The sequence below is a fragment of the Triturus cristatus genome, chromosome 2_2 (genome assembly GCF_964204655.1).
Source record: "Triturus cristatus chromosome 2_2, aTriCri1.1, whole genome shotgun sequence".
NCBI classification, from domain to species: domain Eukaryota; kingdom Metazoa; phylum Chordata; class Amphibia; order Caudata; family Salamandridae; genus Triturus; species Triturus cristatus.
Window position 1 is genome coordinate 733,899,345 of NC_140582.1, and position 24,563 is coordinate 733,923,907.

Below are 24,563 nucleotides of genomic sequence, written 5' to 3' on the forward strand. Positions count from 1 at the left end.
TGGCCAATCCGGGGCGATCAATATTACTTGCGCCCAGTCTTGGCGAATCTTCCTCAGAACGCGAGGAATCAAGGGTACGGGAGGAAATGTGTAAAAGAGCTTTGAGCTCCAGCTCAACTGAAACACGTCCACCAACGCTCCCTGCCGTGAAAACCGGAGACTGCAGAATGACGAGCAGTGCGCGTTCTCGAAAATGGCAAACAGGTCCATATGAGGAGTTCCCCACGTCCGGAAGATGTGTCGAACTACCTCCAGATGAAGCCCCCACTCATGGCCAGTGGAGAACTGCCGACTGAGACTGTCCACACGTACGTTCAGCACCCCAGCCAGATGATTTGCCATCAAACAAACACGATGGTCCTGAGCCCAGGACCAGAGCCGCAACGCTTCTCTGCAGAGACAGTACAACCCTACTCCTCCCTGCTTGTTTACGTACCACATCACGACAGTGTTGTCCGTCAGGACTTGAACTGACTGCCCACGAAGGGAAGGGAGAAAGGCCTTGAGCGCCAAACGTAGCGCCCACAATTCCAGAAGATTGATATGAAGCAATCTTTCCTCTGGAGACCAAAGACCTTTTATCTCCAGATCCCTGAGATGAGCACCCCACCCTAGGGTAGAGGCATCCATTATCACTGTGGCCACCGATGGAGGAAGGTGAAAGGGCTTTCCTTGAGACAGATTGCCCCCCACGCTCCACCAAGTCAGATCCGCTGCAGCTTCTCGGGAGATCCTGACTGACCCACTGAGATCTCCGTTGTGCTCATACCACTGCCTGGGTAGGCACCACTGAAGTGCCCTCATGTGCCAGCGTGCATGGTTGACCAACAGAATGCAGGAAGCGAACAGACCGAGCAGACGAAGGACCTTCAGAACTTGAACAACCGCTCCATTGTAAAACAAGGGAATCATTTCCTGAATGTCGAGAATCCTTTGTGGAGGAGGGAAAGCTTGACACACAGTGGTATCCAGTACTGCCCCTATGAATAGGTTGTGCTGAGAGGGCACTAGGTGAGACTTGGGTACATTTATCGAAAAAACCCAATTTGTACAACAGCTGAGCTGTTACCTGCAGATGGTGAAGCACCATCTTTGGCGACTCTGCCTTCAGAAGCCAGTCGTCCAGGTAGGGGAAAACCAGAATCCCCAACCTCCTGAGATGGGTAGCCACCACTGCCATCACCTTGGTGAAGACTCGAGGTGCAGTAGTAAGACCAAACGGAAGAACCACAAACTGGCAGTGTTGCGACCCAACCGTAAATCGGAGATACTTCCTGTGTGACTTCAGGATTGGGATGTGAAAATACACATCCTGTAAGTCGATGGACACCATCCAGTCCTCTTGCTGCAGCGCCTGAAGAACCTGCGCTAGGGTGAGCATCTTGAGTCTCTCCTGCTTGAGATATAGATTCAAAATTCTGAGGAGCGTGTATATTCTTCTTCTTATGCTTTCTCTTGGATTCATGCAACGTCGATGACCTGGACTTCGACCTCTTCCAACCCCTTTATTCTTTCCTTGCCTAGACCATATATTGCTTGGCCTCCTGTGCCTTCGGGTTGATCTTCCTGCAGGAAGAACAGCCCTCGACATCGTGGTTAGACGACAAACACCAAAGACAGTCTTCATGAGGGTCAGTAATTGACATATGACCCCCGCATTCTTTACAGGGCTTAAAGTCAGACTTCCTCAGGGCAGACATGCCAAAAGAGAGAAAGATATAACCAAAATAACAAAGTATCCAGTTGAAAGTATGGGGAGTCCCAGAAAAAACCATTAGCATCGACAGCGTGGAAAAAAGGGAACGGGCCTCATCACACCGACGTGGTCCTCTTATGACTCCAGTGATGTCATACGGAGCCACGTGCGGAGCCATGGTATTGTGACGACCTCGTCGGTATGGAGAGCTAGGAAAAATTTCCGCGGAATGCTGGCGCAGGGGTTATTCATAAGGTGAGGAATCATAAGGTGAGGAATCCACAGGCAGATGTATCCATCAGAATAGAATGACTACAGCTTTATGAATGAGGGTCTAATTCTGCCCTGAAACTCATAAATTGGAATAGGGGAGCAGTCTTATAATGTATTTGTTGGCTGTCAGAATTGGTATGATATTGCCATATCATTATTTTACAGTAGGGTCAGTAATGCCTCTAATGGGCCAAGAATGACCATTTGAAGAGAGATGCATACTTATAGAGCTATTTCAATGTCATTTTTTGGTTTCAGTATTCAATAGCAAATAGTTACCTGAAATTAAAAGAAATGTGCCGTTAATGTATGACTCGAAAATGACTGCAACATTCAGCAACAAGCAGGAAAGGTAGAGTGTGTAATAACCACTTGGGAGCTTAATTAAATAAAACAATGTTAAATATCACTTTAATGCTTTAAAACACGGAGCTCCAAATATGTAACAATTGATCTCCACTTAGCATTCAGAGCTGTAGGGATTTCAAAACATTCATGAACTATAGTACAGACATTGATTCGGTGTTGCAATTTTCTTCTTAGTTCACGCTAATTAATTCAGAGGTGCTTTTTAGCATTATATAATAAATACGTAGAAGTCTGGATAACCAATGTAAAAATCTGTTTCTAATTTCCTGATTCAAGTCGACTTGTGACTTGACTAGTCACCTATAATAAGCAAATAATGTAGCTATTCAAATGTAGTAAGTTATTGCAGTTGACTTGTGAAGTCAAAATGCCTCCTGGCAGAAGAGCTAGTAGCCAAAGCGAAAAGCAGGTCACACAGCATAAATACAGCCGTGTTTCAACACTTTTCTTCTAATGATCTGTTTATTTAAAAGAACAGTGAAAAGCACAAAGAAGAAATTTATGGCAATGTGCTTATTGTTTGCACATCTGTCATCAAAGGAAAGAATGAATATTTTTTTGCTGTGTGTTAATACTTATTCTGAGCTACAGGTTGTTTTTTTAAAAGCGATTACCATTCCATAAGTCTAGTTAGAGTGGACACAGGAACTTGTAAACGGCCTGTTCCTTCAAATGTAAATGTAAGATGAGACCTACAAAATGGCTGGCTTCCAGTGAAAGGAAAGCTACCACTAGAACCAATTTTGAGTGACCACAAAGGAGGGAGCTACTCATTTTCTTGGGTACATTTGTGTGCACACAGGCTCTGCACAAGAAAGAAAGAATTTTCCCATCTTCAATTTTAAGAGTGAGGTGCACTATGGGTTTCTGTGAGAGATTGGGCTGTTGGTTAACTGGGGTGTGAGCCATGGCCAAATAACAGTCACAATCCCTTGCAGGTTTAACCACAAAAGGTCACTAAATTAACCTGTGCGTAACCCTGGGTAGCTTGGCACAAAAAGCAGTCACAGCAGGACAAGCGGCACAGTCAATCCAACTTGGCCAGAAATTCTCTAGGTCCTCAGTTTGGGAATTTGTTCATTTGGGCACATTGAGCATCACACCCAAGAGTCCTGGACTGGTGGGACACCACTTGGGGGTTTAGGCCTCACTCAAGCTTGGTCCAGGTGCAGGTTCAAGTTGATGGTAGCCTTTTGTGTCCCTGTGGCTCTGAACAGGATGCCAGTAAACTAACATTTGCTGTCACTCTGGTAGTCTTAGGATCAGGTAAAGGTGCATGGCTCAATAGCACAGCTGGCCTGTGAGGATTCAAGGCAAGCCTCAGGCAGCAAAGCATTCCTTCCTGGTACAGCAAAGCAGTCTTGCAGAGAACAAAGCAGTTCACAGCAGCAGACTGTCATGGTTGTGGCAGGTGCGAGGCATAGCTATAACAGCGGAAAGCACAGACACAGACTCGCCTCATCGGCTACTATAGAATGACTAGGAAATGATGCCTGTTGAACTACATTTCTCAGCATCCTCTGGGGTTGTTACAGGAAGCGAATCCAGTGGACAGCAGTCAAGGAAGAACAGTATATAACCCTTCCTGTTTACAGACCCTGTACTTGTCGTTCCGGTTTCCTCTTGGATCATACTGTGACTTGCTGTTCCTGTTTGCTCCTTGGTTGTAACTCTTCAGCCCGCTCGAGCGGGCATTGAACGCTGCCACCCGTCAGAGTTTTGTTTCCGATACGTTGGCTTCTGCCGCTTCCCCTGTTTCCTCTGGCGTTTTATGACTTTGGCATTTCACCTTGCCTCTGTGAACTGTTTCCTGAAACAACAGGCGCTGGCATTGGACGGTGCCTGTAGTTCCGTTTTCTCAGCCTTTTTAGAGATCCTGCGGGAACGTTGTCATCCCGTCTTCTCTGTTGGGTTGATCCTGTCAGCTCCTGTGATGTAAGAGGGAGCGACTGAGTTCTGACTTCAGTTAAGTGGAAGGAGAGCTCGGTGTTATGCTCTCTTCATTTGTTCTTGACATTTTCGTTCTGGTTTTCGTTTTGCTATACACTCACTCATCTGGTCGGTCACTTCGCTGTGGCAACTCCATGTGAGGAACTCTATTTGATGGACTTTGGACATCTCTTTGGGATACTGCATATCGTGTGTGGCAATACCTTGCTGGATATTGAGATAACCTTACTCCTGTGTCTTGTGGGAATGCTGGGAATTTGAGTATGCTTAGGAATGAGGAGGGTTCTTATGAGGGGTAAAGTAGATCTGTGCACTTGTAATCATCCTTGTCTCCTCTCTTGTACAGAGGGTCTTTCCGCTAAGTAGATGTTCTTCTGTGTCCCGGTGGTCTGCCATATCCCAGAGAGGTCCGACCAGTGCACCAGCTATCCAGCAGTGTTTGTTTTTTCCCATTTTCCCCGGTACGCTGCATACCAGGGTAGTGAGTTGCAGCATAGCTCCCTGTGTGGCAGCATGGAGGGGAAGTTGGGATAAAGCAGCTTTCCATCATCCCCGCTGGGCGTTCAGGAAGGTCAGTGGCATTTCTTTCTACAACACCAAACACAGACAGTCCCTTGAGATTCTTTCCACAGGTCCAGGAGTGAACTTAAGAGTATGTTTATACCCTGGTGACCTTTCTCTTAAAAGGTGGGAGAAGCATCTAGAAAGGGTCTTTGAAGTGCTTGGAATTTTAAAAATCCAACTTTACAATTAAAGAGGATTGTTCATTACAACTTCATAGATACCAAACATACCCATGAAGACCTGATTTCAAATAAAAGTTAGCACTTATTAAATGTAATAATGTAACCCAATGATATCCTATGGGACAGGTAGTTTTTCACTACCAGGACATGTAAAACTTAAGAGTACATTTCCAACTTCATAATTACAATGCACCGTGTCATATGGGCTACCTAGGGCCTACCTTAGAGGTGACATATGCAATGAAAGGGGAGTTTAAGGCTCAGCAAGGGGATTATACTACCAAGTTGAATTGGCAGTTTAAAAGTGTATTATGGCTGCAATGGCTGGCTCTAGACATGTTTTAAAGTGCTACTTAAGTGGGTGGCACAATAAGTGCTTCAAGCCCACTAGTAGCATTTAATTTACAGAACCTGAGTATATGGTATTCTACTGTATAAGGAATTTACAAGTAAATTAAAGATGCAAAATCAGGTGTAAGTCAATCAAACAATGTTCAGGGGAGTGAGCACAAGGACTTTAGCACTGGTTGGCAGTGTTAAAGTGCACAGAGTCCTAGGGCTAACATAAACAAATTGAGCAAAAAGTGAAAGGGCAAAGACAAAATGTTTGGGAGTGACCCTGCAGAGAGGGCCAGCACAACAGTTTGCTTGCAGTAGGGCAAACAGTAACTTTTGAAAAAGTGGATCAAGATGCCCCTGAGAACTTTTATACCATTGGTTAGGGAGGATCCAGGAGTCATCCCCACCCACTAACTAGTGCCAGTCTTAAATGTGGAACAAAAAGGAACCTTCCTCAGAACACTTTTTTTGAAGATCAGAAGAAGACTGAACAATAATTGCTGCAATTTGAGAGTCGCTCTCATGGATGGGATCTGCTCCTTCCTATATAGAGGACAAAGAAGTGAACTCCAAATGTCCATAGGCTAATCTCCTGTGTGGCTACGAGGGACAACACACTGAAAAACATTTTTTTCCTGGATGGCCAGATGTCCAGACAAAACAGGACCTGTACCAGGCTTTGGGACTTGGAAAAATTCCAGCTTCCATCCTCCAGGGGACCAGGACCAACCACAACAGCCAATCAGTAACACCGGGCAGGTAACCATGCTCCGCCAGGGGAGTTTACGTAGTTTTGCCTACTTCGCGGTCCATCGCAAATGCGGAGTTCAGGCAAAACTACAACTCCGTTAAGGAGCGTAGTTTTCCGGCCTGACCACCCTCCCCAATAATTAAAAGTTAGTAAAAGGCACTTACCTGACCCCTGGCTGCCTCCTCCTGGAAATTGCCGCTCTCCTGCCTCCTCCTCGCTGTCCTGCTTCAATGATAACCCCTATGTTGTACATCTTGTGCGTGCGAGGGAGGGATCTATCCCTTGTAGCCACCACATCATCCAAAGAAATAACAGGAGCAAGAAGACAGCCTACTATTTTGGACGAATATCACCTCCTACGGACAGGGAGGCAGACTCAAGAACAATCCCACCACCAAGGACATGAGGAAGAGGTCGAGGTCAACAGGGCAAGGGAAGAGGAAGAAGCCAGGAAGGAACTGGCGGAGAAGAAAGCGACTCAGACAGAGAAACTAAAGAGGGAGAGGATGAGGAAAAAGGCTCATGGAAAACAAAACAAGTGGCCCAAAAACACAGATATAATAGGATGACCAAACGGTAAATAAAACAATCGTAAACCTCTCCTACCGGCCACTATCAATACTACAAAAGAAAACACTCTGCCTAGGGCTGTCTTTCTGCCCATCCAACAACTACAACTACTCTGAAACCAGAATCGACATGTTCAAATTTGTGAGAAAACTCAAACTTAAAAAAAATGGCACACCCTTAGGGGACCAAAACCACCAGATCAAGAATAAAGCAATTGCAGCATAGAACCCAGTAGCAACATGAACATGGAAGATAACAATGCTCTTAGCGTGGGAGATATTGACACCTTACTAACCATGCAAGACCTTTACATAGAAACAGGCTTAGTTCCCACAGAAGACAACTGGGAGATCACTTCTGACCGATCAGGAACAACCAAATTCAAACCTAAATCTATCTTTTACCCTAACATGCCCCACGATAATATTGATGCATTCCACCATACAATAATAAGAGATCTCATGCAAATCCGTAAAAAGAAAAAGAAACACACATCCTTCAACTTTTCTAAAGACCAAAGGGAAATCATTAAAAGTCTATCTGATGATGAGAATCTAGTTTTACGACCAGCTGACAAGGGCGGCAACATTGTATTCTGGGATAGAAAAATGTACATTGAAGAAGCCGAAAGACAACTCTACGACCCCAGATTCTATGTGGTTACCAACATGCAAGAATATAATGAAAGCATAGTGAAAATATGGAGTATGCTTAACGTATGGAAAGATAAGAGGATTCTCCAATGGGAAGAGTGTTGTTGCCTCAAATGTGACTATCCTAAGCTGCCTATCTTTTACCTCTTGCCTAAAATCCATTAGAATACCACTAAACCACCAGGGAGACCAATAGTTTCATCCATAGGGTGTGTCTCTGAACACATATCGAAATATGTCCACCACTTTCTCTGAGAGTATGTCATATCACTACCATCATACACAAAAGATACCAAGGACTTCTTGGGCAAAATAAGAGACATCACCTGGGAGGAAGACTTCCTCCTAATAATGATGGATGTGAGCTCCCTATATACACAATATTAGACCACACCCTGGGCATACAGTGTTTCCATCATTTTCTCTAACAAAAAAAATAAAATGTGTTACATCGAACATACAGCAATGCTACTTGAGATGATGAATTTTTGTCTATACAATAACTTGTTCATGTTTAATGGCACACTTTACAAGCAGATACTCGTTACTGCCATGGGGACTTGCTTTACCCCCAGCTTTGCCAACCCCTTCTTAGGAGTCTGGGAAGAGGAGGTTCTGAAAAATAATGAAACTGACAACACTGGGGGCAAGGTAATAAAATGGCTCTGTTATATAGACAATGTATTAATCGTATGGAAAGGCAGCGAAGAAGGTGCCAGAGCAATGATCAATACATTTAATGAAAATGAGGTGAACTTCAAACTAACATACACCATGAGCAGAAAATCGATCGAATTTTTAGATGTAGTGGTGGGAGTCAGAAACAACCAACTCTGCACGAAACTACATAAAAAACTTACAGCAGGCAACAGTCTCCTCCACGCTCTCAGCAGCAACCCAGAGGCACTGAAATGGAGCATTCCCTACGGTGAACTGCAAAGAGCAAGAAGTATTTGCAGCAACCAAGAAGACTTCCTAATCGAACAGGAGAACATGATCTGCAGGTTCAGGGAAAGAGGCCATCCCAAATGGTTCTTGGAAAGGGCAAAAGAGAACGTTAACAAAATAGACAGAGAAAATACACTCAAAGAGAAACCAACACAACCGAAAGAATGCACCACAAGGATTATCCTCATATAAAATGAAGAATCCAAAGATATTTCTAAAATTCTCAATCAGAATTGGAACATCTTTGTGGCTGATTCCACTATTGGCACTAAGCTACCCAGACACCCACAGATTACATACAAAAAAGGTAGGAACCTCAAGGACATGCTAGTAAAGGGGGATATTACTAACACATGCCTGAATATCCATCTCACCCTTCATGAATTTATTCCATGTGGGCATTTAAGGCCTGCCGCAACAGCACAATGAGAAAAACTTATCACACACATACTGGAGAAAAAACCATCAGCTTAATTCCTCACATGTGGCTCAACTTTTGTAATTTACATACTAGAATGTCCATGTAAACTACGCTACGTGGGAAGCACAGCTCTAGCAGCCAAAAAAAAGAGTGCTTGAACACATGAGCCATTAGCAATAAAGATCCTAACTACCCCATCGCTAGGCATTTTGCTGAGTACCATCTTTCCAATAACTCACTCCTGACATATTTTCCTATCGGCCAAATCCAACAGAATGCCAGGGGAGGAAACAGGGTACTACATTTGCGCAAAAGAGAATCCTGGCATATCATCAACCTCTAAACTATGGCCCCTGGAGGGCATAAGCTGGATGAGGAATTAGATATTCATTTATATGAAAACTAAGTTCTAATCTAGGCAGAGATTTGAGCATACACCTGGTAAACCTGTATATATGTTCTTTTGAGTATGAAATTGCAACTTGTTCTACTGCAATAACGCATCTACTCTAAAAATGCATTCATGTTTTTAACCTCACCATAAGACACTTATGGTTTTCTCTCTCTTTTTAATCACAGGAGAAAAGGAAGGGGCCGACTCCAGGACTGGACACGTCAACTCACCCCCCTACCCTTTTCTTCATGCACATCTGCACTTGGGTGAAGGGCAGCACAAGAGAGATAACAGACATATATTTGTCTTCTTTGCCCTCTTTTTGCACACTTGTTACTTAAGCATTCATTTATGGGATAAGGGCAACATGCAATTTAATGTTGCTCCTTGCATTTTGTTTATATCTTAGAATTGTTTCATCTATTCACCTTTTGTGGACTTTTCAGCTGATGAATTATACATGGAGGGCACACTTAAGGGCGACCCTCGTTAGGACCCGTAACCCTGCTACTTCTGCACTAAAGTTCCATGGTATTGTGTCTAGAAAATATGTATGCATTGTTTAAGCACATTGGAAGTAACACGTTCTGAGTACACCTGGTACCGGCACATATCGCCTCTCTTATTGAGACTTTGCGAAGTACACTAGTTTACATGCACCGGTACTTCCAGCGCCACTGCATACTCTTCAACCCACTATGGGTGATATAGAACACACTCTCTGCATTAGCGTTTACCCACCGTTAAGCACTCAGACGGTAGCAGTCCAGAGACTGGCATTTCTTCTTAGTATTTTCCCTTTGACCCTGATCTTATTCCGGCACACTGTATTAAGCGCGGCGTCGGTAACACGCCCAGCGCCAGGATATAGATATCAGGGACAAACCGAGGCAAGGTATTTCTATTAGAGCCCTTGCAGGTACACTGGCTACATAGGGACACTATGTTGAATTCATTCTACCAACATAAGTAGCAACCAGCCATCAACACTAGCGCAGATTCTGCCCAGCAACCGGAGGCAGAAACTTGATACACATCACTTTGTAACTAATTAGTTTCCACCTGATTGTTTGTTATGCACTAAACTTTATTGGCATCACCAGTGCTAACAAACCGTATCCTCTTATTCAGCCACTTTGGTATGTCTTTGGTAGTCTGTCTTTCCTTTCTGGAGACCCTTATGTAATGCCTTGGTTCCATGTAATCAGTGTGTGAACAAGCTCGCTGCGCGAGCGAAATGCATCACTGTGAAATTAAACAACTGCTGGTTACCTGACCTTTGAGTGATCACAATAATTGGATTTGTACGGATATATGAATTATTATATATGTGTGTTTAACTTTTTTAATTCTGTTTATTTGTTATATTTGTTAAATTGTATATTAAACCTATTTTTTTAAATTAATTGTATTCTTTAATACATTCAATATTTAATAATGTTATATATATATATATATATATATATACACACACACACACACAAAATTATGTACAGCTATATTTATGACATCAATTTCTTAGTACTTACCATTATGAGAATAGGATGTAGATATTTTTGACATCAATATTTTGGTCACAATATTTTTTGCATGGGGATATTTTGGGTTTTGATATTTTGTCATTGTATCTTCACCAGGTCTTTGGTGAGAAGGCATCTGACACGATGGACCCCACTTCAGATACATCCTGCCATCTTTTCCCACTGGGTCATTCTGAACTTCATTTGAGAGACTCAGTTGCAAGGTAGAATCTTGACTGCACAAAAGTGCCAAAAATATCTGCCAAACAAGATGACAGACCTGTGCGAAATTTGAAATTTCCCGCTTCGAGCTTTTCCCACCAAAATCAATGGCTTCACAGGGACCTCGATCAATGCCTATTCTACTTTGCTGAGACCCTCCCAGACACAGCCTGCAGGCTTGTCCTGCTGAGATGTTCTGACTTCCATTTTGCAGACCAAGTCTGAAGGTAAAATCATTGACTGGGCCATCCCGCTTATTGATCCAGCCTGGGGATCCCTCACAGTCAGCCTCAGCATGTGCCTACATCCGGGTCTATCATATGTCAAGTACCTTGGCCTGAACTTGGATGTTCCACAGGAGCAGACGACAGTTCCTCAATCCCCTACCCCACTACCATGAAAATATATTCATGAGAAGTAGAGAGGGGGAAAGGGGAGTTGGAAGAGAAAAGAGAGACTGCACTGCTTCACTTCTAGTGGACTGGTCTTGTGCTGAATCTTCTGGAAGACCTAAAACCAAAGGCAGATTATAACATCCACTTCTACTCAACTTAACAATCCTTACTGTACCCTCCGTAAATACCTGTTTATCTGCAGCACCTTGCCGCTCTCTTAATGTCTTGTATGGAGATGTGTTGTGTGCGATTCAGTAATCTCCTGCAACATAAATTCTGGTGAGTAATAAACTTTACTACAGAGTGTTTTCTTATGCCTCTTCCCTCTACCTGAATTCTCCGTAACCTGTATATACCAGTTTGTGAAACCCTTCCATTTTCTTTCTTCATTTTGGGTTCCAATTAGAACTAACAAACTGGATTTACTTTCTCCTCATATGAGTTAGTCTTTCTTATAGTCTGTTCCTTCTTTGCTTGAACCTTTCTTTCTAGCAGTTGGTAAGTACTATTATATCTATATTATCTACTGGCGGTCGCCAGTAGATAGTATAGTTAGGACCGTGTTTCCATAGGAAATCCGCAACATTCTATTTGGAATAACTTTGGCGCAGGTTGACGAATCCTCGCTAAATTTTCAAAATAGGTGGGGCGCTCCGCTCCGCTCCTACCCTGAAAGTCTCGGGGGGATTCGTCAAGCGGGGGCTGAGAAAAAAGGGGGGTCCCAAAACGCGTTTTTCCCATAGGGACCTTTAGTCCAAGGTACAGCCCGAACGGCTGAACAGAATTACTTGAAATTTGGCAGAGAGGTAGTCCTCAGCTCAGGGATGTGCCTTTTGCATATATGGTGTCAATCTGTTCATTAGTTTCTGAGAAAATCAAAAGTAAAATCACATACATATCTGGGCGGAGCCTAACGACACATCTCATCGTGAGATCTGATTGGCTGTCAGTACTTCATCCAAGAAGTGTTGGCAGCCATCTTGGGACCAATATACATGATAGCACCTCATTAAAAAGCATTGCAGTTAATAGAAGGTTTTAAGACTTTAGTTACATTATAAATCATTTGTTGATGGTACCATACTCATTTTAGGAATTGTGGTGTGTTCTAAGGTGATTTTACCATGTGAAAAAGCCTTCTGCTGTGATATCATGAACCATGTTTGAGAGAAAACTAGTTTCTCATGCTTTTCCCACAGAGGTTTGGAAGGTGATCTATAAGTTAAACTAAGAGCATATTTTCTGTAAATTCACATTATCTTTCTCAGTCATGTAAGAATGAAGTCTGACATTCTCAGTAAAACATGTACATCCAACAAGGGCAGAGGCTGTCAGTTGATTCCTTTGTGTTCTACTACAGCTTCCCAGAGTGCTCTAAAGAACAACTAGAGCGCTAACAGTCTTACTTATGACAAAAGTATGGCACAACTGAAGCCATCTTGATTGGAATAAAGTGGTAACACTTAAAACATTTAATTTACAAAGGAACAAAATGAGGGGGTGCATTTTGCCATATAAATTATGATTAGTGCTGCAGAAAGAAAAACTAGGGCATATTTTGACTTCTGAAATCCTCTTTTATTTCATAAAAAAATTCTGACATGCAGACTGAAACATGCACTTTGAATACCAGCAGCAGACTTGCCTGGTGAGCAGTAGCTTTACTGCAGTGATCTAATGAGCAACTAGAGTGCTAACATTCAGAATTTATGGAAAATGTGTGACACATCTGAATGTCTTCTTGATGGAATCAAAGTAAAAAACTGAAAGTATTTCCTACTGAGAAGACTGTAGTAAATTAGGAAATTAGGAAACTTCATAACAAATAAATCTCCCAAGATGGCCACCAGAGACAAAAGAGCCCAAATGTAGCCCAAATATCACCCAGATGTAGCCCAAGTATAGCCCAATGACAGAATGTCCCAGAGTGTTCTTAAGAACAACTAGAGCACTTACTGTCTTACTTATGACAAAAGTATGGCACACCTGAAGCCATCTTGATTGGAATAAACTGGTAACACTTAAAACATTAAATTTAAAAAGGAACACAATGAGGGGGTTCATTTTGCCATAGAAATTATGATTAGTGCTGAAGAAAGAAAAATTAGGGCACATTTTGAGTGACTTCTCAAATCCTCTTCTATTGCATTAAAAAATTCTGATATGCAGACTGAAACATGCACTTCTAATACTAGCAGCAGACTTCCGTGGTGAGCAGTAGCTTGACTACAGTGATCTAATGAGCAACTAGAGTGCTAACATTCAGAATTTATGGCAAATGTGTGACATATCTGAATACCTTCTTGATTGAATCAAAGTAAAACACTGAAAGCATTTCCTACTGAGAAGACTGCAGTAAATGAGGAAATTAGGAAACTTCATACCAAATAAATCTCCTAAAATGGCCACCAGAGACAAAAGAGCCCAAATGTAGCCCAAATATCACCCAGATGTAGCCCAAATGTAGCCCAGTGACAGAAGTGTGCAAAACACTTATTTTTTGTGTATTTGCAGTTTCATATAGTGCAGACTTGTCAGGTATTGGAGTGCTTTACATGAGCATCGGTTACATCACACAAGATCAAATTCATTTTGGTTTTAGACATGGGGAGATTAAGTGATTTGACCAGAATCACAGAATGTTGAGCTGAAGCAGAAACTCCAACCTGGTTCCCCAGTCTGCAGCTCTGGAAGTAACACCACACCATCTCCCCTTGGATGCAACATTTAATCAAGTGGTCAACTGGATAAAAAAACTAAGATTACAAATAATTTAAAAGTTCTTTGTCGCTATTTGAAAACTCAGAAAATATGTCCTCATTTTAGTTTTTTAGAGCACTAACCATAATTTTGATGCAAATAAGACCCTCTCATATATGTAATTTCTAAAGGAAAAGCTCAAGGCATTACAGTTTTGATTACATCAAGATGACGTCAGGCGTTCCACACTTTTGTAATAAATATAGAATGTTAGCAATCTAGTTGTTCATTGGGATACTGTTGAGAGGCAGAGGTCAGGGGCACGGACTCTGAAAATTGAAGGCAGGTAGGAGAGTGCAGAGGCAACAATTTGCCACACTAGGCAGGCAGGAAGGGCAGTGGCAGCACAACAGACTATGGAGGGCAGTGGAAAGGGGGGCAGGGGCAACAAACCAACAATACAGGACTGGCAAGAGAGGATGTGGCAATATAATAGACCATTGTGGGCAGAAGGAAGAGGCAGCGGTCATACAACCATACATGCCAACAGACCCGTTTCAGCCAGGAAACGTCCAATGTTTTTAAGCTCAAATGGGCTTTACTTGATCTGTTTCCTGTCTACAATCTTCTCTTTTTCAATGTAACTCAAAGAGCAAAATCAATACCCCAGTTTTATTTCAAAATCTCCCTCTTACCAAGTTCAAAATGTCCGCAAGTATGGTACATTGGATCATGGTAGGCAGGAGGAATTGGGGTAGGGACATGGACTCGGATAACAGAGGACAGGAGGGACATTGAGAGGTGCACCAAACTGACCCTACAGGGCAGGCATCAGGGTTTGCAGCAGCACAATACACCACACAGGGCATGCGGGACGGGAGTGCAGCACAACAATCCATAGAAAGCAATAAGGAGTGGACAGGACCATGCACATGGACAACAGACAACAGAGGGGAAAGAGGCAATGGTAGCTAGCTGACCATAATGGACAGACAGGAGAGAAAGCTGCAGCATAACAGACCATAAAGGGCAGGAGGGACGGATCAGGGGCATTACAATGGAACCGACAAGCCAGGAGGGAGGGAATAGGCGTCTGCACATGGAAACAGAGGGCTGGGGGCAAGGGGGCAGGGCAGGAGCAGCAAGATGACCATGGAGGTCAGGCAGGATGGGCACTAGAAACAAGACACACCATGGAGAGCAACAGTGAGACTATGATGGCATACACACAGACCATGGAGGGAAGGTGGGAGGGGGTCAGGAGCAGCTAGCTGACCACATAGGGAAGGTGGGAGGGGCCATGGCAGCACAGAAGACCATGCATGGCAAGCGGGAGGGTAAGTGGCAGCACAATGGCTATGATGGGCAAGAAGGAGGGTGCAGGGGCATGCACAAAGGACCATGGAGGATAGAAAGGAGGGTCAGGACCTGGGCACAGACAAGAGAGTTCAGGGGAAGGGTCCTCACAACAGACTGTGCGGGGCAGGCATGAGGAGCAGTTGCAGCACAACAGACCAGGGAGGGCAGAAGGGTGTGGCAGTAAAATGGACAATGGAGGCAGGAGGAAGGGGATAGGGGCATGGCATGTGGACAGGCAGGGTGGAGGTGGCAGGGACAGGGACAGGTTACAGTCATCTGACAATGCTAGGCAGGTGGGAGGAGAGCTCAACAGAACACTCAGCGTAGATAGGAGTGGCAGGTCCATGGAACATGGTGGTCAAAAAGGATGGAGCAGGGGCATGCACAAAGACATCGGAGGGCAGGGGGAAGGAGAATAGGGGCAGCAAGCTAAGCACAGAGGCTAAGCAGGAGGTCAATGATGGGCCATAGAATTGGGCAATGGAGGGCAGGAGGAGTGGACTGGTACATCATGCTAAATGGAGGGCAGTGGCAGCACATCAGACCATGCATGGCAGGAGGGAGGAGGTTAGTCCATGGATTCAGACAACAGAGGATAGGGAGGAGGTGGATGGGGCAGCAAGCTAACTGTTCATAGAAGGTGGCTATTAGGAACTTTATTGTTTTTTAAATGTGTGTCTGTGCGAACTACTTAAAATATGAACAAGTATGCAGCATAATCTCACTTTTATTCAGGAAGAAGAGGACGTTTGGGACTGTGACTCCGGGCTCACTTGGCAGAAACATCCCCTGACCCTCCACCCCCCATCTCAAAATTTAATGCCCGTGAAAAGGGTAGGTGGACGCAGTGTTATATAGAACATAGTCCTGAGAGCACGATTGAAAATGAAAACTAGATATAGTATATGGTATAAACTATGCACCAAAAAGTGTGATATAAGATGAACCGGGCCTTGAAATATAATATGCAATACATTGTGCGCAATGACAGATTCATTGGAGAGCGCGAGATAGCACAGGCACTAGCGCTTGCTATGTGAAATGCGCCTTGGAGTGTAATATGCACAGGGCAGTGTTGTATAACCTAAGTAGTCTCTAAAGTTGTAATATAAAATATGTGCTGGGTAGTGTAACATTGCATATGCACTGTGACAAAGATATGGATCCCAGATTATAATATGTATGGCATAGCGCTGTGTTTTTAACATAGGCATCGAGGAAGGCACGTTAGATGGGGCAATATAACCCGTGCGAAGGCAAGTGTGGCATGACATATTCACGGGGTGGTGTTACAGTGCACATGGGCTAGAGAGTGTCATAGAATATGCACTAGCTGGTGGAATACAACACAGAGGTGTGTGGCACTCGGCGGGCACAGCATTGGGCTCAGCCAGGTGCACGCTGTGACTCTCAAGTGAGGTTTGTCTCCTTTCCAGAGAGTAAAATAAAAAGTATTACACATCCGGCGGTGGATGTGTGTTTTATTAACCGTGAGGGGGTTTCTTGCATAGTTTGGTCGAATTTTTGTCGAATCCCCTTTGAATGGCTTGGTGTGCATGTGTATTAAATGTGCCCGTCAATAGCTACCCATGTTTGTATAAATAAACGACAAAGGTGTCTACTTGGAGAGTACCCACCAGCGGGGGCGCCGGGATAAGGCACGGTAGGCTGTTAGACATGTCAGAGCTTCACTAGCGGTGTGAATACATTCTACGCGGATTCATTGTATGCATAGTCGCCTTTTAATGAATATCACGCAAATCGTCATGGTGATAGGTACATACGGTTTGTCCAGCATGTCCTAGGTGTTTCTATAAATATATATTTTTTTTAAATAATAAAAATCAAATGCCGGCCCCGGGGAATGGAGTCCCCGTGGCCACAAGTGGCCTGAGGAGGGGGGCAACACAGCCCACCTCCTAAAGAATAAAAAAAAAAAATAGGCCATGACCCGGGGGTTGGGGTCCCCGGGGCCGATTAAGGCCTTGGGAGGGCCAAATTAATTTTTTTCAACAACAAAAAATTAGGGTGCAGGCCCTGGGTGATAGGGTCCCCAGGGCTAATAAATTAGAAAAAGAAAGGGGGCCACACAGCCGTCCTTCTAAAAAAAAAAAAAAAAGACCGGCATCACGCCGGAGGCCACGCCCCCTCCTTGCAGCACTCTGCAAACACGCCCCCTGGCCAGTTGTAAGTTGAGGAATTAATATCCCTTCAATACTGAGGGTCCCTGAGGGCCAACTAGCCCAACAGGTATCTCCAGTATGCGCCAGGGAGCTGCGTTGCAGACAGGTGTTCTGAGGCCACGCCCCTTTTTACACCTCCATGCAACGCAGCACTGTGGCGCTTACTGGAGGTACCTAGTGGGCTAGTTTGACCCTAGGGACCCTTAGGATTCAAGGGGACTTAATCTCTCAACTCAGAACGGCCACAGGGCGCGTTTACACAGTGGTGAAGGGAGGGGACGGGGCCTGAGGTGACGTATGCAAACACGCCCTGTGGCGCGTTTTTAAGTTGGGGAAATAATTCCCTTTCAATCCTGAGGGACCGTGGGGTCCAACTAGCCCACCAGGTGCTTCCAGTAAGCACCACTGCTCTGCGTTGCAGAGAGGTGGTGCAGGCCGTGCCACTTTTTACACCTCTCAGCAACGCAGCTCTGTGGCACTTACTGGAGGTACCTAGTGGTCTAGTTGGACCCTAGGGACCCTCAGGATTCAAGGGGACTTAATCTCCCAACTTAAAACGGCTACAGGGCGTGTTTACACAGTGGGGAAGGGAGGGGATGGGGCATGAGGTGACGTGTTCAAACACGCCCTGTGGTGCGTTTTAAGAGATAGTTTTAATCCCCTGCCCTATTATCTACTAGGGGCTTACAGAGGAGATCATGTTAATCACAGGGGGACCCCAACGAATAGTGTGCCCTAGTGTATGTAGGTGTTTTCACTGTATTCTGAGTGAATTTTAACATAGCACTGGCTCTAGGACTGGTTAGTCAGACTCAGTTACCACCAGTATCCATCTGAAAAAGTTGAGGGTACAGGATGATTTTGCAACAAGGCTTGTTTCTGCTCTTCTGTTTGTTCTTTCTGCACGTAATACTTCTTCCTGCACTTTTCTTCGTCTTTGAGGACTTCTGTTGCTTCTTTCTGCATTTCTTTTTTTTCTTTCTGTGCGTTTTTCCTTCTTTCTTCACATGTCCTATCTCTGTAGGCATAGCTAGAAATTAGCATTTAAAAAACCTTTGAAATTCACTGAAAAAACCATAGGTTTCAGGCACGTTATAGCTAGGAATTAGCATTTAAAAAACCTTAGAAATTCACTGAAAAAACCATAGGTTTCAGGGGCGTTATAGTTAGCTGGACTTTTCACTCGTACAAAACCATAGAAATTCCCCCGTTATAGTTAGTTCAGCTAACTATAACTCGCGCGCCCGCAATGCACTGCTGATGACGTCACATATTACATCACTCATGACATGGTTTTTTCAGTGAATATATATATATAACCATACCTACATGAAGGTAGTAACGATGCTTGTATATGGATTTGAAGATACTCGTTTCCAAACTGAATGCCCCAATTTATACTTTTAGTTCTTTCGACAGGGGCGTTCTCAAGACAAATACTCGAACATACTCTGAACTTACTTGGTGTTCAGGAACCTTCCTTATACCTCTCACCAAGTTACATGGACGACTTCTGAAGCGGGACTTGACTGACGCTCCCACAAATTCTTCTCAGACATCACTCGAAGTCAGCTCTGGAGTTCGTTCTCTATTCTATGTAGTTACGAATAAAAACAGAATGTCTAAAATTGCCAAAACTACTCAAGGCTCCGAAACATTGGCAGCGGAAACAAAGCTGCCTGTTCTCCTCAGAAAAATGGTTGAAGTGCGCCACGCTAATGTGGAGCGCGAGATTTACAGCTGCAGAGAGAAAAGCTGCACTAGACCGCCAACCACATACTCCTTAGCGGCGGCCATCTTGAATTTCCGCAATTTGAGCGCGGCATACAACCGAAGCCACAATGCCAATTGCTTGACTGGAATGGATCTACGCATCCTGGCACACAGGTAACGAAGACTTCTACTGCCTACAGAGCGGGCTCTAGCACTCAACTGACCCATCCTCACATCATGAACATATACTGTCAGATGTGCTTAGTGTTTTTGGGTGCTATTTTCACTTGCAAATTTAGAAGTCATATCTCCAGTTCCCCTAATCAGATCTTTCCCTTTTTTATGTCATTTTTCTTCTTCAGATTTACTCTAATTCAGTTTTTGATTTTAATTGTTTGGTGTTTTGACTTTATTACTGCTATGGTACTACATAAATATTTTACCCATTGCCCCAAGTTAACTCTGTCTACTCTGTGCCACAGTTACCGGGGGGAAGAGCTCAGTTAAATTTAGTGAGTTTTGGGGTTCACTGCAATGGCATACTATTATTCCTTATGGGGGGTCACATCCCTCTCCAAATAATAGTCCACTTTCATACACATAAGAACAGAAAATCCAGCATGTACTAGAAAGTTCTTAGCTCTACATATGACCATAAGCATGAATTTGGAAGGCAAAAAGACAAGTGGAGGGAATGTTTGAATGAATCTTTGATAACTGGATATTTCCACAGGCTGCATACCAGTCTGTCCTTTTTTTGCTCACAATGCCACTCAAGAGTAGCCATATACAAATCAGCCTCAATTCAACTCAATTAGGAACAGCCTAGCCTGAACTGCCATGACTGATCCCCTCCACATGGCTACACAAAGAACCTGTGCCCATTTCCACCCATTTAGGTCTTAACAGTGGTATGTAGATTAATTTCTATGGCACAGTGAGCAAGGAATCAACATTTAGGTCTTCCTCCTGCACTTACTGTGGAAGACAAAAAGATGATGGCTAAACTGCTTAAATAAGGGCCTTATTATGACTTTAGCAGTCTCGTAGCAGTGCCTCCATGCTGCCGCCCCAATCTGAGACTACCAAAGCCATTAAAGACCGCCCACCAGAGTACAGCTTATTTTTACTCTTGTAGGCGGTTCTTTGGGGATCCCAATGTGGTGCCTTTCAAAAGGCTCTGCAATAGGAGCATCAAAGGTTATTCGGGCAGGGCATGGACTGTCAAGTCCAAGCCCTGCAGGAACTGGAGATGAATGCACACATGTGCCTCCCTGCATGCACTCTATGGTGCAGAGAAAACAGGGAGTCCTGTAGGGTTCCCTTTGTTTTCTCACTGCCGCACCTTTCATGGCAGTCGCACAGCCATGGAAAGTCTGGTGGTGAGGAAATTCCTAATATGCTTGGCAGTGCCGCAGAAGCACCGCCAGTATATTTGGGCCTCAGTACTCTGCATCACTGCCAGGGACCATGGATCCTTGGTGGCAGCAGCGGTTCTGTGGTGGTCCAACTACCACAGTTCTAATGCTGCAGGCGAACCCCCAGTCTAGCGGTCCGCAGACCGCCACCATGGGTTCGATGATCCATTGGACCGCCAAACTCGTAATACGGGCCTTAATGTTAGCCTCTCATAATTACATGGGTTGCATCCCATTCCATAATTTATTAATCCTGTAAGCCAGTGTTTTCCAAGCTATGGGTCACAACCCACTGATGTGTCGAGAGTTGATTTATTCGAGTAACGAAAGTCCAAGCAATAAAAAAAGATAACACTTAATTTTGTATTTATCTTGTCACATTTGCTGTGCTTCAAAGACAGAGGTCAAAAGTCAGGCTTTGTCTTCTGCTGCTTATTTTCTAACATTGTTTATAAGCAGGATTTACAACCTCCTCTCACTTTGCAGTAAGAGAAAGTAAAGTGTATTATGTGACAATCTTGCTGGGGTACTTGAAGTGTGAGAGCAAAGGCTGTAATGTTTAATTTTTTTGTAACACACAAGAAAATATTAATGCCTGTGAATTAACTGTATACATTCAGAAGTTAGGAAATCCAAAATTAAGCAAATATTTTAGAATTCTGAAGTGCGATGGAAACAAAGATTTTAATAGCATCAAACAAATCAAGGCATTTCACTTTGTGATGCACAACTAATTAATATTAACTGAAACCCAATTTCCACACAATTGTATGATATATACTTGTATCAGTCCAACTGTGTGCCTGTCCACATTTAGTGACCATTTCAATGGAAAATGTGCTGTCTGTAAATTACAATGGATTATGGGACAAAGCTTTAGTTACATTTAAATACAGGCGGCTTATGTCCATTAAAGCTAAGTGGTTTGAGAATGTTTGTGGTACTAAAAAGTCAAGGTTCTAAAACTTTTGTGAAGCACTGCTCTAAGCCATTCTAGAGAGAAACCAGCTATATGCAAATCAGCCTTGGACCTGCTCGAGCAGGAAGCTGGGAGGAGTTTAACCCTACCAACTTAGTAAACATATTTTGCAGATCAAAACACAATTATTAAATTCTTAAATTCTTACATCCCTGCACAACCACTGGCAGCTATGGCACAAGCAAAATGCAATTCTTCAGAGAAGTGCATATAAAGTTCAAGCAGTAACAAACATTTTGAATTAAAAAAAAATATATAAAAATCTAAAACTACATTTTATAATGTGGGAACAAATAAAGAGCATTAAGACATCGAGATCATCAACATTGAGGGAAACCTGAGACATGGATTTTCAAAGTTTTAGGACAAAAAGCACTTAGTAAATTAAAGCATCATTAAAAAACCACAGGGGCAATAAAGGCCTGTAATCAGGGCTTTGCAATGATGTGAAATTTTATTGCATTTTGAATATTCTGCTAATCTGGGGAAAGTAAAACTGAGATAAACAGGTAAATTTTTCAGTGTAATTACTGTGACTGATACCAGGCAGGTTCAGCCAATTCATTTGAATGTGCTTAGCACCACCTAAAACAGCGCAGGAAGATGAATAGATTACTAAAGATGGAAGGTAAAAACTGATTTGGGAGGCTGCAGGTGTTTACAGTTCCAACACACACGATAATTTTTAGTTCAATGGAAGAGGAACAGCAAACTTGGATAGGCATACACTTTTACCTTCATAGACATCATTCACCCTAGACACAGTTTCTTGGCCCACTCAAATTAAAAGCATGCCACATACTCTACATTCCATATACTTAATACTTAGAACAAGCAATTATACCAATTATAGGGTACTCAATGGATTTTCCAAGGCAGAGCCCTTTCCTATAGTATTAGAGGTAAACTAATTTGTACCCATCTTGCAATGAAGATAGGCAGAAGTAAATGCCATCAACCACCAGCCTTCCATTAGCTCCATAAGAAGGGCAGCAACCACCTATGACAGAAAATAATGGAGCACTTCCAGTGCAGTCATCATTTTTGAGAAAGCCTGCAGAAAATAGAAGCAGCCTAAATGTAATAACATAACCATGGTGGAACATGGGCTTCAAACCTGTGCCTGGAACATGAGTGGCATTACAAATGGTAGAAAACATACAGACTCGCAGGAAGTATTCATAGGAATCTCCATCAAAGTCTCCTTCTCCATGACAGCATCCAAGATCCAAAATTGTACTATCTTTTGATTCCCTTATGAAATATCCAAAGTTCGTAAAAATACTGCAAGAGACCTGTAAAGGCCTCCAAGCCTTCTCAAAGAACTCCCAACATTATAGAAATCTACATGAATACTATGTAACTAACAACATTCTCCTAAAGAAACAATCGGTCCATTTCATGTCTCTCATCAACAGTACACCTTATCTGTTTGGGAACCAACAAGACCTGAGAAAGATTTAAGTGACTGGCTGATAGTGTGCTGAGATACCAGGGTTATCCCAATAGTACTCATACTCAATGACTGCCTCAGGCGTTTATCCAATCTTTTCTGCATGTTAACTTGGGTGCAATTCTTTTTTTTTTGTCTGGGTCACTACATCGTCGTTACTGGTGAATAGTATTTCCTCAATTAAATATTTACCTACACCACAAATGCAGGTGAGTTCAGCCTCACGTTAGAAGTGATACATATGTATAACAGAGAGTGGTGCAAATGAATTATACCTCACCAATGGAGAGAAAAAATCTCCTGCAGATCTTAACTTATGAACCCCCATCAGTACATGCCCAAGCATATGTTATGTTTTCTTCATTTGCATTTTATAACTTACACTTCAGTAAGAAACTAGGCTTGTGGGACTCTTGTCTGATCAAACAGCTGACCCACTCCTGGCTTCACATTAATGTTACTTTCAGCCCACTTGGCTGTGATAGCTCTTATCAAAATGTATAAAAAGTTCTCTTTTTGGCTGCCTGCATCCAATTTAAATTGACTCATGCTGGGTCTTCAATGATCACATTGGAAGGGGCAGAAAACCCCCTTCTGCAATATTGCATTCAGGTGTTCTGACCTCCATGCATTCCTCAGTTTTGTTTTGCTACAAATGCTACCTTGGTTATGAGAGATCTTCAGATTACCCTCTGCAAGAAACATTTCGATAACTTTTAATCTATGACCCATTTGTTCACTTTGAAAAAGGGAGAATAAAAAGTTTGTTTGTTACTATCTGCCTTCTTTTCTTTTGATTTTGTCCAGGGGAAGCATTCCGGGAGGGTCAGTTCAAGACACAGTCCCAAGTTAATTCCCAGTATTCTTCATGTTGTAATGCATGGAGGAAAATAGAGTATTGTCATATCCTACTTTCGGAAGTTGAAATGGAAACGTACACAATTCCTGCTGTACTACAAATATTTGTACAGCACCACAGCACACATGGTCTAGCATGTCAGGAAAATATTAAAGCAACCTCAGCAGTTGTTTGGCGTATATACAATTTAGCTATATTCAGTGTCACTTGAAATGGGGAAAAAAAGAAATATATCATAAAGGATGGTATTTGAAAACTTATTTGTATATAATTGTGTTACTTCAAATGGCATGTTAAACAACAAAAAGAAATATTGTCATAATAGAAATATTTGATTGTAACCAGACACAACATTTTCTTTAGCCTCTAAGTCCTAAAGATGTAACAACACAGCTTTAGTTAGGTACATTTGTGAACCTGCAAGTTGTGTTCTAAGAATTGTATATACTGGGTAATATGTTACAAATTGAAACATCATAAACATTTGAATCACAGGAAGGGTGAGGATGGGTACCACAGCATTACATGCACCAATGGAAAGCAACATGTAGGACTATGGTAAAAAAAAAATAAACGAAAATCTATATCAATCAAAACAAAAAGGTGATTGCACTGAATTGTAGAATATGCAAGCTGCTTGAGAGACACGCCT